Source organism: Delphinus delphis, chromosome 2 (assembly GCF_949987515.2).
Source record: "Delphinus delphis chromosome 2, mDelDel1.2, whole genome shotgun sequence".
NCBI lineage: Eukaryota > Metazoa > Chordata > Mammalia > Artiodactyla > Delphinidae > Delphinus > Delphinus delphis.
Genome location: NC_082684.1, coordinates 139,453,350 through 139,470,996, shown reverse-complemented (window position 1 = coordinate 139,470,996; position 17,647 = coordinate 139,453,350). Strand labels below are relative to the sequence as shown.

Here is a 17,647-nt window from a genome sequence, read left to right as displayed (position 1 = left end):
GCACATATTTCAGTATGTCTCTAAAACATAAGGGCTCTTAGAAAGAAAGCACAATACCATTACCACACTTAAAAGGTTAACAATTCCTTAATATTATTAAATCCAGTCAGAATTCAAAATTTTCCAATTATCTCATATCTTTTTAAAACATTTCTTTTTACAAACAATAAATGCTGGAGAGGGGGTGGAGAAAAGGGAACCCTCTTGCACTGCTGGTGGGAATGTAAGTTGATACAGCCACTATGGAGAGCAGTATGGAGGTTCCTTAAAAAACTAAAAATAGAACTACCATATGACCCAGCAATCCCACTACTGGGCATATACCCTGAGAAAACCATAATTCAAAAAGAGTCATGTACCACAATGTTCATTGCAGCTCTGTTTACAATAGCCAAGACATAGAAGCAACCTAAGTGTCCATCGACAGATGAATGGATAAAGAAGATGTGGCACATATATACAATGGAATATTACTCAGCCATAAAAAGAAATGAAACTGAGCTATTTGTAATGAGGTGGATGGACGTAGAGACTGTCATACAGAGTGAAGTAAGTCAGAAAGAGAAAAACAAATATTATATGCTAACACATATATATGGAATCTAAAAAAAAAAAAAGAAAAAAAAATGGTCAGAAGAACCTAGGGGCAAGATGGGAATAAAGATGCAGACCTACTAGAGAATGGGCTTGAGGACAAGGGAAGGGGGAAGGGTAAGCTGGGATGAAGTGAGAGAGTGGCACGGACATATATACACTACCAAATGTAAAATAGACAGCTAGTGGGAAGCAGCCACATAGCACAGGGAGATCAGCTCGGTGCTTTGTGACCACGTAGAGGGGTGGGATAGGGAGGGTGGGAGGGAGGGAAATGCAGGAGGGGAGAGATATGGGGACATATGTATAACTGACTCACTTTGTTATAAAGCAGAAACTAACACACCATTGTAAAGCAATTATACTCCAATAAAGATGTTAAAAAAATAAAATAAAATAGGAATTTCAGAGTTAAAAAAACATTTCTTTTATTGAAGTATAGTTGATTTACAATGTTGCATTAATTTCTGCTGTACAGCAAAGTGATTCAGTTATGCACATATCTATACATTCTTTTTCGTATTCTTTTCTGTTACGGTTTATCGCAGGATATTGAATATAGTTCTCTGTGCTTTACAGTAGGACCTTGTTGTTTTCATATCTTTTTAATGGTGGTTTGTAAAATTCAGGATTCGGAGAAGGTCCACATAGTGAAGCTGGTTGATGTGTTATGGCCTAGATCTCAATTTGATGGCGCTAAACCTTGTCAGAGGACAAGTGGCCCCGCTCTTCCAAGGCTCAAAATCTCAGAGCCAGGCTGGCTCAGCCCATCCTTTGCCCTCGGGGTGGGTCATGGCGTCCCAAGTTTCCACCATCACCACCACCACCCCGGTTAGGCCCTTGCCAGGTCACACTGCAGAGGCTCCACGCGGGGTCCCCGCCCCAGCCTTTGCTGTTGCAGCCAGAACCAGGTGTAGCCCTGCTCCCGTGGTACCACCCATCCGTCCACTCCCTTTCTCCATAGCACGCCCTGCCCTGCCCCCGCCCCCAATAAAACAAAGCAGAACCGCAGCCATACCCACCGCAGTTCGCCCCCATGGTCAGGCCAGCTCCGCCATCCTCAGACCAACCTTCACAAATGTTCTTATGCTAAAAATCTGCTTACAATGCTGCCTCCTTTCCTCTCTACCTTTCCAAATCTTGTCCATCTCCAAAATCCAGCTCAAGTCCTGGGCAAGCTACTCCAGCACTTTCTTCCTGCCTTGAACTCCTAGGCCAGATTACCCAGCTTCCTACAATGGTACAGTGCCTTGAATTGTCATTTAGCCATCTCACCTGTGACTGTTACTCTAAACCCGTTCCAGACTAGAACTCTGTCTGTAAGTTTTGAAGACCTTTGGAAGCCTAGAACTCTGTCACGTCCCTCCCCCGTGTCTGAGCATATAGTGGCATTTCCTAGACACTTAATGAATTGATTTGGAGGGTTTCTTAAGCTCATTTCAGAAATCTAGCCATAAAGGGATGGGAGAAGGGTGTGTGGGGGTGTGTGTGTGTGGTGTTTATAGGAAGATGAGGGTGACGAGAAGCATTTTTTATTTTTTTAATGAAGAGACTTGAGCACACTTCCACGTAGAAGGAAAGGGGACTAGAGAAGGAAGGATGGTTTCAGGAGAAGGAGGGGCTGATTCATGGAGTGTGGCCCTTAGAAGACAGTGGGGGAAGGGTGGACCCAGCCAGCAGAGGTAGAAATCACCTCTGGGCTGAAGGAGGCACTCCATAAGTGTTTGCTGAATGGATCAGACCAGAACACTGAAGCCTTCCTGGAAAGGAAGCCCATAGAGTAAAAACCCAGTCAGAAATCCTAGAACTCAGCAGGCCTGCAGAGGTGATCAGAGAAGAGGATGGCTGTGGGATGACAGACAGTCTCAGTTTCTCACATTCTGAGATGCATGCAGCCCAAGTACACCCATGAGCCTAAAAGAGTCAATGTGATTTTTAAAGTGAACCTGTATTTGGCTATTTTCTTACTACACCTTACGTCTTGTTTTAAAATTTAATACAATTTCAAAGCAGGTACAACAGTAAAGAGCATAGTAGCATGGCCCCGTGTACCCGTCTCTCCATGACTAATCTAGTTTCATCCATACCCCCGCCCTATCCATTCCCCCTCCACTGGATTCCTTTGAAGAAAATCTATGGATGCATATATATAATTATAGGTAATAACTCTGTAAAAATACCCACAATATCATCTTCACATCTAAAAACTGTTAACAATGATTTTTTTTTAATTTTTTAAAAAATCTTTATTGGAGTATAATTTCTTTACAATGGTGTGTTAGTTTCTGCTTTATAACAGAGTGAATCAGCTATACATATACATATATCCCTATATCTCCTCCCTCTTGTGTCTCCCAGTGGTTTCTTTTTGTTGTTGTTGTTGGGGGTAGGAGTTTATTAATTTATTTTATTTATTTTTGCTGTGTTGGGTCTTCGTTTCTGTGCGAGGGCTTTCTCTAGTTGCGGGGAGCGGGGGCCACTCTTCATCGCGGTGCACGGGCCTCTCACTATCGCGGCCTCTCTTGTTGCGGAGCACAGGCTCCAGACGCGCAGGCTCAGTAGTTGTGGCCCACGGGCCTAGTTGCTCCGTGGCATGTGGGATCTTCCCAGACCAGGGCTCGAACCCGTGTCCCCCACATTAGCAGGCAGATTCTCAACCACTGTGCCACCAGGGAAGCCCCCAATGGTTTCTTAATGTCATCAAATATCCAGTGCAAATTCAAATTTTCCCAATTGTCTCATAAATCTTTTTTGGTTTTTTTCCCTATTTTTTAATTGAAGTATAGTTGATTTACAATGTGTCAGGTATATAGCAAAGTGATTCAGTTATATATATATATATATATATATATATATATATATATCTTTTTCAGATTCTTTTCCATTGTAGGTTATTATAAGATATTGAATGTAGTTCCCTGTGCTATAGTCTCATATATTTATGAAATAGTTTGTTTGGATCAGGGTCCAAATAAGGTCCATGTATCATGACTGGTTAATATGTCCCTTGAGTTTCTTTTAATCTATAGGTCCTCCTTTTATTTTTCTCCATCATGGGTGTATTTGCTCTGTACATACATATGTAGAGACTCACTACTGCCTTGGGCAATAACAATTCATGCAAGTAAATGAAGGGTAATTTTATTATTTTATAATCTGTTTGCACACATGGTATGGGGTAAGTAAAACACTTTATGGGTTGAGCAATTTCTTATATTTATACATTTACGACATATACGTTACAGCATGTATTGTAATAATAAAAGCATATAGGGCTCCTTAGAAGATCAGAACTATGTAATTACTGGTACAGTTTGATTGCTGTTTCTGACTGATTACTCTTTCTCACTGACTGCATCCTATGTGCTTAAGAATAACAAAAATTCTAGTGAAAATAAATATTGTTTGTAACTTGACTATATCCGACAAGTCTGGACAAAAAAAAACCAGTATTCATTATTATCCTATTATGACGTTTACCTTTTGGGGCCTAAGTCTGTCCCTCAGACCTACCTGGCGCCCCTGACATTTGTGGTAGCCACACTCTTGGGGTAGAGCCCTCAGTGTCTATGTGAACGCCTAGGCAGCCCATCCTGGGCCACCATCCCCAGGGCCTGTCTCTTTAGACTGGCTACCGAAATGCAGTCAGATCAAAAGTTGCCCCAATGGATAAAACCACAGTGGCAAGGTTTTACACATTCTAGATGTTGACACACCTTTTTTTTAACCAACAGTCAAAGTTTTCGTATAATAAAAGCTTTTGGTCGGGCTTCCCTGGTAGCGCAGTGGTTGAGAGTCCGCCTGCCGATGCAGGGGACACGGGTTCGTGCCCCGGTCCGGGAAGATCCCACATGCCGCGGAGCGGCTGGGCCCGTGAGCCATGGCCGCTGAGCCTGAGCGTCCGGAGCCTGTGCTCCGCAACGGGAGAGGCCACAACAGTGAGAGGCCCGCGTACCGCAAAAAAAAAAAAAAAGAAAAAAGCTTTTGGTCAGTCCCCAAGGTTTGTTTTGTAAGGGGATCTGACTCTAATAAAAATGCCCCCAGTCTGGCCATGTATACTTATATGAAAATGATCACAGATTGTGAATACACGATTTGAATACACGATTAAATAGATTATATTTGCAATTTAAAAATGAATATTCAAATGTTGAATAAAAGAGAAAATTGCTAAATACCCTCCTTGGAGTGCGATTTAGTTTTGAAGTTCATTCATTCATTTCTTCAACAGATGTGCCTTCTGTGGGCCAGGCACTGTATTTAGTATTGAAGATACAGTGGAGAACACAACAGATCTGGTCTCTGTCCTCATGGAACTTACATTCCAGTGGAAAAGCCTGATAATAAATTACGGATAAGAAAACCAATACATAAGTAAAATAATTCCAGTCTGCAGTCAATGCTATGAAGGAAATAAGCAAGGGCTATGATGGAGAAAAATGGAGGGACCACTATGGACCGGGTGGTGCAGGCAGGCTTCTCAGAGGAGGCACCATTAAAGTTGAGACTTAAAGGATGGGACTGAGCCCACCATGAGTCAAACCTGGGGAATGGCATTCCAAAGGGAGTGCACAGAGCACTCAGAGACCCTGCTGCAACAGAGAGCTTGTATATTTTATGTGTATGTGATGTAAAGACTCAGAATGAACCCAAGGTTCATCTGGCTTCCCCCTGGCCAGGCTGGGTGCTGCCCTACAACAAGGCTGAGTGGGAGTCATTCAGCACCTGCTCAGGTACACTACTCCGTCTGTTAGAAAGGTCCTCCTTTCAGGGGGCTGGGACCCAGCTCTCTCTGGGGGGTCACCCATCCTTCGTGGTCCTGTGGCTGGAGCCATAGAGAACACAGCTAAGCCACAGGACCCCATTCAGAAGGGAAGGCAGCCTCTGTATCCTCTCTAAATCCATCTCAATGCCACACATTCTGAGGATGTTGTTAGGATGCAGAAGTCACATTGTTAAAATATGTTTTATATATATTTGACAGCTCCTGCAGTTCACTTCTGAAGTTGATTAAAAGACACATGGCTTCCCATAAAAGTCCAGTGGGTTCAGCTGATCAGTAGTGTGGGGTTCCCACAGCATCTGCCTTGGCTGGATTCTTGCCCCCTGAGCCCAGGGCCACGTTGTGCTGACTCTGCCTGTCTCCCTGACAGTCAAGTGGAGAGGCATGGCCATAAAGCCCGAGATCCTGCCCAGAAGGAGAGGAGGCTAGCAGAGGGGTGGGTTGATGATTGACAGGTGATGTCTTATGGTTTTATTATAAACAAACAGGGGTCAAGGAACCAAACTGGCGTTGAAACCTTTTCTTTGTTAATATTACAAGTGAATCAGAGACAGGGCAGAGCAAGGGCTGGAGAGTCAGTGTTACTTACTATTTACAAAGCTTAAAGCTGGACTGCCATAGCAGGCCCATTCTGCTTCCTTGGTTTTTACTGTTACAGATCAAGAAAAATAGGAATGTTTTCTAAAGATGCTGTTAAGCCATACTTTATATCAAACTTTTCTCTTTATTATTTCAATATTTGTTTGGGTCGACTTGAGAGGGAGGAGACTGGGAAAGGGTAAATTCCTCCCAAGCCACTCTTTGGCATCCTTTCTGCTTTAGCCATGGCAGTGGGGCCCGTAGTGCAGGCTGGGGAGCGAGAAGAGGTGAGCTGCAGGACTGGGGCCGCCAGCTCAGCTCTCTGCTAAACCTTGCGAAGTCCTTCCCCTCCATCTTGCCATACGTAGAGGGCTCCTCCCCCTCCAGTAATCCCCTTCCAATATTGCTGGGGTGGAGAGGAGAGAGGAGGTATGGGTGTAGCTAGAAGAAAAGGCTTTGCGGTCATTTACCCTTTGGCTTCCAGGCATTTGTCAGGTCCTTTCTGGAGGAAAGGCTTTTATAGGGAGGAGGGTGAGGTTTCCAGGATGCCAAAGATAAATGGTGACAACTGTTTGCTTTTGCTCCTGCATCTCTGGCACCCTCTTAGGTCCTGTTGCCTTAGAGAGCGTTCGTTGTGGCGAAGCTCTGCCCACCTCTTTGGACTCCTCTGAGCCTGCTCTCCCCTCCCCTTTTTATTGCAGCAATGCTGAGACACACCAAGCTGCATCCCAGCTCCCAGAAACACCCTCTCCCTGCCCCTCTCACTCCCCCAAAAGGCAGGGCCAAGTGTTTCCCCACCCTCGATGCTCCTGTGGAGCCCTTTACACTTCTCTTTCCTAGAGGCACCTACACTTATCAAAATAACATTTTATACTTTCTACCCAGTAGACCAGTGGTTCTGAAAGCGTGGTCCCTGGACAAGCATCACCACCACCATCATTACCTAGGAGCCTGTTAGAAATGCAGATTCTTGGGCCTCCCCCCCCCGCCCCCAGACACCCTGACCCAGACACTCTGGGGGTGGTGCCCGGCATCTGTCATTGAACGAGCCCAGTGGGTGACTCAACGCTCGCTGATGCTGACGGTTGGGAAGCACCGCACTGGGCTCTCAGCTCGTCCCATTCACTCCTGTATCCCTGACTCCTCCCACTGAGCCTGCACATCAACGTGCTCAGCAAAGGGTTCCTGAACAACAACAGGCCACTAATAGGTTAGACAAGTTGCTAAGGTGGTAACGGCCTAACCCCAGTAGGGAAACCAAGCCAGGCCCATCACCTGTCAGTGCTCAGTACATGTTATTCTCTTTGATCTTCTTTGACTTGTTCACAAAGGAATTTTGGTCGATGTAAGCACACGAAGTCCCCAGAAGAACCCGACATCCTGCCCTACCCTCCTAAAAAAAGAATATTAAGAATATTCTTTCTCCAAGCTCAGGCAAAGACCACCTCTGAATAGTACGAACTGCAGACACCATCTTTTTAATGCACTGTTATATGTGTAATTATGGAAACATAATTATGGTGTTTGAGGTCATTTTTCTTCAATGTTGACCATTAGGAACATAACTTCCTTTTCTAAATCTGTTTTCATGGCTCATTTCATGTCTTTAATGTTTTGTGTGTGTGTGTGTGTGTGTGTGAAAATATACATAACATAAAATTTACCATTTTTAACCATTTTAAAGTGCATTCGGTGGTGTTAATTACAGTCACACTGTTGTGCAAACATCATCACTAGCCCTTTCCAGAACTCTTTCCATCATCCCAAACGAACATTCCTGGTGGTGCAGCCGCTGTGGAAAACACTTTGGTGATTCCTTAAAAAGTTAAACATAGCATTGTCGTATGACCTGACAATTCTACTCCTAGAGTAGAATTTTGAGGCATATACTCAAAGGAATTGAAAGCAGAGACTCAAACAGATACTTGTACACCAATGTTCATAGCAGAATTACTCGTAATAGCCGAAAGGTGGAAATAACTCATGTGCCCATCAAGACATGAAGGGATAAATAAAATGTGGTATACGCCTACAGTGGAACACTGTTCAGCCATAAAAAAGCTCAGCTCATTTTAACATACAACTTCTTTCCCAGGAATCTAACTAACTAGATGTTTGAGGAGACCTGAGGTGACTTTGTGTATTTTCACATCTATCACAGAAGCAAACTTAGAGTAGACGCTCAGTAAACACTCATTGGTTGAGGAAAAGTCTCTGTATCTTACTTGGTCTAGACTCAGAACAGTTGGTGTCAGACTTTGGTGTGTATCAGAATCCCCTGGAGGACTTGTTAAAACACAAATTTCTTGTTAAAACACTCTCAGGGTTACTAATTCAGAAGGTTTGTGGGCTTCCCTGGTGGCTCAGTGGTTGAGAGTCCGCCTGCCGATGCAGGGGACGCAGGCTCGTGTCCCGGTCCAGGAGGATCCCACATGCAGCGGAGTGTCTGGGCCCGTGAGCCATGGCCGCTGAGCCTGCGCGTCCGGAGCCTGTGCTGCGCAACAGGAGAGGCCACAGCAGTGAGAGGCCCGCGTATGGCAAAAAAAAAAAAAAAAAAAAAAGGTTTGGGGTGCAGTCCCAGAATGTGCCTTTCTAACCAAATTCCCAGGTGATGCTGGTACTGCTGGTCTGGGGACCACACTCTGAGGACCACTGGTCTAGCACAGTATTTCTCATCCCTAACTGCACACTGGAGCTTCCTAGAGCTTCTAAGTTTGCCCCTGGCCCCCGCCCCAGAGATCAGGTTTAATGGGTCTTGGGTGGTGTCCAGAGACAGGAGGCTTTAAGAAGCTGCTCAGGTGATTCTGATGTGCGGCCGAAGTTAAGAGTCGCTGATAGAAAGCCTTCATTACATCGACACCGTTGGGGCTGGAGCCAGGGCTTTTTGCTCTCTGGTGTCAAGGTAGGGTTTCTTTTTTCCAAAGTAATTAATTTTTTATCGTGGCAGAATATATATAACATAAATTTACCATTAATTACATTTAGTATATTCACAGTGTTGTACAACTGTCACCACTGTTTAGTTCCGGGACATTTGCATCATCCCAAAGGAAACGCCACACTCACTAAGCAGTCATTTCCCCTCCTCCCCCCAGCCCTTGGCAACCACTAATCTACCTGCTGTCTCTATAGGTTTGTCTCTTCTGGGTATTTCTGATAAATGGAATCACACAATTGGTGTCTGGCTTCTTTCACACAGTATAATGTTTTCAAGGTTCATCTATGATGTAGCATGTATCAGTACTTCATTCCTTTTTTATGGCTGAAGAGTATCCCATTGTATGGATGTATCACACGTGTTTCTCATTTCATAGGATTGCTTTTTGCTGTATTTTAAATATTTGACTGCAGTTAACTTGCTATTCTCTGCTATAAAATAGCTGTTGACTGAAATAAAGCATTCACGTTCCTCTTGTGTGGGCTTTAGAAAGTAAACTGTCAACAGAGCTGGCACGAAAGGAAGCTGGAGATGATACAGCCTGGTTTCCTGGAGACGAGGGTCTGGGGGACAATGAGGCTAGTATTTGTAACAAGCTTCTGAATGAAGAGAGAAAACTTCAAATAATCATGATAATAAAGGCGTGTTCCATGCAAGGTGATGAAGCAATGTTCCCTGGCAGCAAAAGGAAACTGATGGGAGAGCAAATAATGTGAGCAGAGGCTGCCCTAGTGACCCGCTGCTTCCCTGGCAGAGAGAGAGAGAGAGAGAGACTGACTCTGCTGCCAAAAAGCTGCTCTTCTCTCCCTTGCTCCCCCATCCACCTTCTCAGCACTCATCTTTGTGAAACGTGTGAGGCTGTCAGTGAGGACCCGAGACTGGATGGGGTGGCTAGACAACAGGTCAGGGGCCGTCCTGCATATCTAAGTTGGATGCGGCCCTGAACAAGCTATTTAGTTGTGGACTTTGATATCTATTTACTAGGACGAGAACCTCCCCTTCCCTCCTGCTCTGATTCCTCACCCCCTCTTTGCAACCAAACATCGTCCGGTCACTTCTGCATCTCCACTTCCTGCTCAGATCTCACTGCTTCCAGGCCCACATCCCGCTGGATTCAAATAGACTCTTCAGCCCTCATTTGTCTTGCAGCCCTTGGCCCCAGTGCCTCCCCACCTACCCCACCCCACTTCTGAACCTGTCCTCTCTGGTTTCTGGGGAATACTGCTTTGTCTGAGTTATCTTCCCATTTCTCCTGCCCCTTCTCAGCTCTCTGTAGCTACCTGCCCTTAATGTCAGCTCTCCCTGTGGTTTTGTCCTTTTGGCTCTTCTCTTTCTCTCTCATTTACACTCCCCTGGGGTGACCTTATCCCCTCCCGTGGCTTCAGCACCACCTCTGCCCTGTCGGGGTTTCCTCCTGAGCTCCAGACCCATTGCCTACTGGCCACCCCCATTGGATGCTCCATGGGTTCCTGAAATCAGACGTGGCTGGAGGGGGAGGCAGACGAGCAAACAAATAATTTGAAAAATAACCAAACCTACCATCCTTTCCTCTGTCACCCTCCTCCTTCCAAAACCTCCTCCACCTCCTTCGAGGTTCTCTATCTCAGCTGATAGAACCGACCACCCCCCAAAGGCTGGGAATCACACTCCACTCCTTCCTTTCCTTTGGCCCCATTTTTAGGCACAGAGATGTAACAATTTTACTCTTTTAGGAGTCTTTTTTTTAGGACGATATTTTTTCTTTATTTTTAATCTTTTTTTTAAAAATTGAAGTATAGTTGATTTACAGTGTTGTGTTAGAGTCAGGTGTACAGCAGAATGATTCAGTTATATATGTGTGTGTGTATATATGTATACGTGTGTGTATACATAGACGTGTGCGTGTACATAGACGTGGGTGTGTACGGAGACGTGTGTGTGTATACGTATATGTGGCTGTGTATGTGTATATGTGTGGGTGTGTGTATGTATACGTGTATGTATATGTATACGTGTGTGCATATATGTATACGTGTGTGTGTATACATATATATTCTTTTTCAGATTCTTTCCCATTATAGGTTATTACAAGATATTGAGTATAGTTCCCTGTTTTATACAGTAGGACTTTGTTGTTTATTTTATATATAGTAGTGTGTTTCTGTTAATCCCAAATTCCTAATTTATCCCTCCCTCCCCCTTTTTTCCCTTTGGTAACCATAAGTTTGTTTTCTATGTCTCTGAGTCCATTTCTATTTTGTAAATAAGTTCATTTGTATCATTTTTTTGAAGATTCCACATATAAGTGATATCATACGATACATGTCTTTCTGTCTGACTAACTTTATTTAGTATGATAATCTCTAGGTCCATCCATGTTGCTGCAAATGGCATTATTTCATTCTTTTTTATGGCTGAGTAATATTCCATTGTGAATATATGTGTGTATAGAGATATGTGTGTATACATATATAATATATAATAACAGTATATACTTCTGTATATACTGTATTCTTCGCGCCAAAATGGACAACCTGAATCTCATGAGAAACCCTCAGACAAACCCAAATGGAAGGACATGCTATGTGATATCTAGTCTGTATGCTTCAGAAATGTCAAGAGCAGGAAAGGTCTAAAGAGATGCCACAAATAAATTTAGTGAATTATCCGGATTGACTCCCAGTTCAGGAAGAAAAGCTATCAAGGACCAAATTAAGTTTCTTTTAAACTTGGCCTTCATCTGCCCCTACTGGCATAGCCCTGTTCAGATGCATAGCTCCATGTCTGTAGGCCTCACTGGCCTTGCTTCTCCAGCCCTCCACTCCCTACGCTAGATCCAGATCCAGACGTTTCTCTGCTGAAAGTTCTTCAGTGGCTCCTCAGGCCTTCAGGCTTAATCCCAAGGTCTGGAGTGCAGCCCACAAGCCCGTCATGATCCCACCCCCCTCTCTAGGCTTTGCTTCCCCTACTACCGTGTGTCACAAAGTGGGGGTGGGAGTCTTAAGACTTCACCCTGACTAACAAGTTAGCCTGCCACAGTTTCACGGATGCTGGTAAAGACACGAGACTGCTGAGTCAGAGACGGACAGTTTAATACTCACAGGGATAGCAGAGTGACATTTGCAGCTGTTTCTCAAGCCCCAGTTCCATAGGGTGATGTAACCAGGGCCTTGTAACGCCTCCACTTGCAAGCTGCTCTGCATAAGGAGCGTCCCTCTCAGCTTAGGAAACCCCAGCGTGTAAAGGGGGGTGGTTAGCAAACTTGCCCAACCTTTGCCTCCAAGAGAGACATGATTTTACTGGACAGCAAACAGATCTGCTCTCTGCCCTGGAAGGAGACACTGCCTTATCTATACAAGATGACTTGCTACATAAACATCTTTGAAAAGATAGTCTGGAACGAAAGCTGTCGGAGCCTCTGCTCACAGACGCAGGGAGAATCTTTTCCCTACCACTTCTCAGACACTGAGCTGCTGCCATCCTGATTCTCTGATTGCATCCCACACTCTCATCTGGTTTCAGAGCTCTGCTGCCTGCAGCGGAATGCCATTTTCATCCCTAAAACACACACCACCATGCACGTAAACATACACGCACTCTCCTTGCCCTGCTAACTCCTTTATCTTTCAAGAATCAGCTCTTCAGGGAAGCCTGACAGCCACCGTCACCCCCAAATGTAGGAATTCTGCCCCACCTTTGTGTCCCCAGGGTCAGTGTACGTTATCACAAGACTTAATCTGTTCCGTTGTCATTACCTGTTTACACACCTGCTTGCCTCTCAACCCTCAGTGCATGGAAGGCAGGGGCTGTGTCCTGCTTGTCTCTGATCCCCAGTGACCAGCCCACAAAGGGAATCATTAAGGATTGGTCAAAAGAATAAGTGAATCAGTGAATAGACTGTTATTTTAAAGCTGCTAGCAGTTTCTTCCTGTCACTTGAGGGGGAGTAGAATGTAAAAAACGGACGAGGATGGAAAATCTTCATGTGGGAAGGGGCAGGGCAGCTGGGGAGGTCCATAAGCATTTTCTGCATTCTGGGGGAGGGACCAAAACTTTGTCCCACTCCCCCTGTTGCAGGACAGAGCACTTGGATAAGCCCTCTTAGTGACCCAGACTTGAGGCAGGTAACTACCCAGCGTTTCTGTGAAAGCTCAGCCCCGGCTGTAACAGTCCAAGTGCTGGCGTTCCAGGCTGAGGTACCAAGCGTTCTGTCTAGTGATCCAGTGATCCAAATAGGGTGCGTCTTTAACTGGTCTGTGCCCTTGCGAAGAGCACTGCCTTTCTAAAATAATGGATTTAGCTGTCCTGGACTGGAAGGTTGTTGCCTCACCTGTGGTGTTATTTCAGACTAAGCCAGTGGTGCTCAGGAGTGATTTTTGTCCCCTCGGGATGTTTGGCAATGTCTGTGGAGACACTTTTGGTGTCATAAGGGGGAATGCTGCTGACATTCAGTGCGTAGATGGCTGGCCAGGGGTGCTGCTAAACATCGCACAGGGCACAGGACAGCCCCCAGACAAAGAATTATCCTGCCCCAAATGTCAACAGTGCAGAGGCAGAGAAGCCCTGGACTATTGTGATTGTCTCGGCTGGGCCACGCAGAAGGAAAGAGCAGATCACACATTGCAGAGGGTGTTCTTCTAGAAAGAATGAGGTGCTCTCGCTGTCAGTCATCCTGGGGCAGGAAAGAGGAATGGAGGCCTAACCTCAGGGGAGGGGAAACACAGTCATGTCTCCAGGCCAGGAGAGCAAGACTGGTGCGTACATCCTGATGGTAGGAAACCCCCAGGGACAGGGACGATCATTGCCTTCGGGGAGTACTGATGACAGAGACATCTGACTTTCCTCTTAGGCTGTAGTTGCCTGCGTCACCCTGGGACCTCAGTCAAATTTTGTTAAACTCCAAAGCCTAGTGAGTTGTTGTTTTTCTTAAAGCTACCATTTAATGAGCACTTACTACATGCCAGGCATCATTCTATATCAAAGGTTGGCTAACATTTTCTACAAAAGGCCAGATAGCAAATATTTTAGGCTTTGTGAGCTGTATGATCTCTGTCACTACTACCCAACTCTGCTTTTGTTTAAAAAAAAAAAAAAAAAAGGCAGCCATAGAGAATATGTAAACAGGTGAGTGTAGCCGTGTTCCAAGAAGATTTTATTCACAAAAACAGGTGGTGGACTGGATTTGGCCCATGGGCCATAGTTCACCAACCCCCATTCTATATGCTTAACAGGTATTAATTAATCTGCGTAACAACCCTACGACAGAGGCACTATGTTCTCATTTAGCAGATGAGGTGACTGAGGCACAGATGTTGAGTAATATGCCCAAAGTCGCGCGCCAGTAAGCAGCCAGGCTGCCACTGACCCTGACCCTCACATTCTCCCCAGCAGCAGCCTTTGGAGGGTCCAGAGCCTGGGCGGCAGCAGCAGTTATGAGGTGGTGAGAGGGGACCAGCAGACAAGCCCTGGCAATGGTCCAGAGCTAGAGGGGAGAAGCAGCAATGGAGAGATTTGTGACCTTGTAAACATTCCTGGGGGGTCTGGAAATAACAGAAAGAGGGGATCTGGTAAAAGACGTGAGCTTTCTGCAGCTACCCACGGGGGAACCTGACCTAAGGGAGGCTGGCTAGTCTCTGAACATTGGCCTGCTGTTGATCCCGTCCTTCACTTACCAGCTTTCACAAAGAGGAAGTCCTTTCTGATATCTAACCTATAGCGCTTTTGCTGTTAAAGCTGCTCCCTCAGTTTTCCCTTTTAGGGGGAAAACTTGCTGTTTGATGGTTCTTCTCACACCTGAAAGCCTTCATCCAGTTCATCCAGGCTACTTCTTTTTTTTTAAATTAATTAATTTATTTTTGGCTGTGTTGCGTCTTCGTTGCTGCACATGGGCTTTCTCTAGTTGTGGAGAGCAGGGGCTACTCTTCGTTGCGGTGCGCGGACTTCTCATTGCGGTGGCTTCTCTTGTTGTGGAGCACGGGCTCTAGGCACGCGGGCTTCAGTAGTTGTGGCACACAGGCTCAGGATTTGTGGCACGTGGGCTCTACAGCGCAGGCTCAGTAGTTGTGGTGCACGGGCTTATTTGCTCCGCGGCCTGTGGGATCTTCGCGGACCAGGGATCGAACCCATGTCCCCTGCATTGGCAGGTGTATTCTTAACCACAGCGCCACCAGGGAAGTCCCCATCCAGGCTACTTCTGTCTCCCTTCCAGAGGGGTGTGAAGTGCAGTGGGAAGGTCAAGGGCTTTGGAGCCATTGGCCAAGCTGCCAGTCACAGCTCCACCACCTACTGGCTGTGTGACCTTGAACATATCTCTTAGATTCCCTGAGCCTCGCTTACAAAATGAAAGTGGCAGTACCCACCCGGCAGGACCCCAGGGCTGTTGGGAGGAATAAACATGGTAGCGTAGTGTCTATTTGTGATGGATTTATAAGACATGCTGGTTCCCAGGCCCTTCTGAATGGAATTGTCTCAATTCCTCCTTTCCGCCGCCCCCCCCCCCCCCCCCCCCCGCCATTAGGGGCTGTTTTCCAACATTTTAGAGCAAGTTCTCCTTTTCACCTCTCCGGAAAACAAATCTAGGGCTCCCTGCCTGGCTCCTTTTACTTCTAATGAGATATGCATGGTGATGTGGCATTTCGTTTCAGACTGGTTTCACCTCTGAAATCCTGCCATCCCAGATCAAGTGCCACCTTCTCCCTGGTGCCTTCCCTCACTCTCAGAGCCAAAAGTAAACAGAGAAACAAACCATTCTTTCCTCGTTCCCTCAGCACCTCTCCTGCACCTTTAGATTTGCAGGTCATAGGAGAATAGACAGTTACTCACGTTGGAATCACCAGTTTGCCTCTGGGCTTCCTGGTGGGCAAAGCCAAAAGGGGAAACAGTCATTTGCATGACTGCCTCAGACCCGCTACAAAACCTCTTTGTTCCACAACCTTCACAGTCACCTTTTCTCCTTTCTCCACTTCTCGTGCAGTTCCCAGAAGATGGAGTACCAAGGAGAGGCCTCCCTACAAAAGCAGCAGGCGCCATTTGCCAGTGTCACCATTCCCTGCTATAAGCAAGTCTCACCCTCATCATAACCAAGGAGCCCTTTCTAAGCCAACTGTCCCAAAAGGTGGGGGCAGCATGACCATCTGCCCTGAAGCTAACCACGGGCATCCTTACGAGATCTGCATGGGTCTCCTATTCACCCAGAACTCATACAGCTGATCTAGTCACAAGTTAATGATTACAAACTCATTTAAAAAGTTAAGATGAGCTAAATGAGCCATTTTATTTAGAGTCATGCCAGTTCTTTTTTTTTTATATACTGCAATTTTATTTCAGTCGCACAAATGAAGTTAGCATGTAGGAAATTTAAATGAAACAGTACGGTAAAAATAGCAGAGAACCAAAAACTCTAATAAGGAAGTCCACCTAAAGCATGAGAATTCAACATTCATTAGTGTTTCATCTTCAGTTTTGATTGACACTTGATGCTTGCAAATTTTGAAACAAACTTTGAGATCATGATGACTATTCTGAAGAGATTTCAGCACCAGCACTAGGGTTTGTACATTCAGTTGGTTTGCAATTGACTTGTTAGCCATTTACACAGTGTATAGTACAGATTTGTCACAGGTCAGATCACAGTGTTGAAGGAAAGAAGTACCTTCCTGTAATTAGAAAGGATCCCTTAAACTGCACTCAGCTTAAGACATGCAACGTACAAAAGCACAAAAACCATCATAATATTGCGGCTCCAAGGAACATAGTTTTGATAAGGAAAGTAACCTAAGCTTCTGCTTCCCGTTTTAATTACTGAAATCTCTAACAATGACAAAACTGTCACATAGGACAGTTACGTCAGTCCTGAGTCAACCTTTATGGACATGAGGAGGTGGCAGCTCGTATTTGTTCCTTCCTGGTTGGCAAAAATTAAATGTTTGCCAGGTCACTGGAAAGCTTGTTCCTTAAAGGAATACTTCTGTGAGTTAAAAAAAAAAGAAAAAGAGCCCGTCTATGGGAATTCCCTGGCGGTCCAGTGGTTAGGCCTTGGTGCTCTCACTGCCGTGGCCCAGTTCAATCCCTGGTCAGGGAACTAAGATCCCACAAGCCATGTGTCTCAGCCAAAAAAAAAAAAAGCACCTAATTTATTTTGTTTACAAATACTTGTCATACTGGTCCAACACCACTAAAAAGTGTAAGTGAACTGTGGCTTGACTGAAAATTGAAAGAAGTTACAGTTCAAAATCTAATATGATTCCCCATCATTCCTATATGCTGTGTTGGACAGCATGCATACTAGCCATTATTTTTACATTTTCTTGCCCCTACTGTTTCACTATTTAATTGTTGATCAATTAAATCATTTCAGCTCCTTTCTCTGTGCTCTTAGCATTGAACAGGGTGCTTCTTGGTATTTGTGGAACAGCTACCATATTTCATTGCTTCTAGATGCCGTGGATTATAAGATATATCCCACTTACAGAGATGCTAAAATAAAAAAGTTGCATCTGAGACTCAATGAAATACCGTCTTTGTCCACAGCAGGTCCTGGCTCTCTCTCTTTTTTTTTTTTTAACATCTTTATTGGAGTATAATTGCTTTACAATGGTGTGTTAGTTTCTGCTTTATAACAAAGTGAATCAGTTATACATATACGTATGTTCCCATATCTCTTCCCTCTTGTGTCTCCCTCCCTCCCACCCTCCCTATCCCACCCCTCTAGGTGGTCACAAAGCACCGAGTTGATCTCCCTGTGCTATGCGACTGCTTCCCACTAGCTAGCTATTT

At 45.2% G+C, this 17,647-nt stretch overlaps 2 protein-coding genes across 7 annotated transcripts in view; one reads left to right on the top strand and one right to left on the bottom strand.

Moving 5' to 3' along the window:
- APH1B (aph-1 homolog B, gamma-secretase subunit) overlaps positions 1 to 17,417 on the top strand; it is a 94,128-nt gene extending 76,711 nt beyond the window's left edge. For both annotated transcript variants that reach the window (XM_060005827.1, XM_060005825.1), the window contains one exon: positions 15,846 to 17,417. The gene's annotated coding sequence lies outside the window, so the exon portion shown is untranslated. The remainder of the gene's footprint in view (positions 1 to 15,845) is intronic.
- Positions 1 to 17,647, bottom strand: part of CA12 (carbonic anhydrase 12) — a 59,565-nt gene that overhangs the window by 26,470 nt on the left and 15,448 nt on the right. The gene's annotated exons all lie outside the window — the stretch shown is intronic.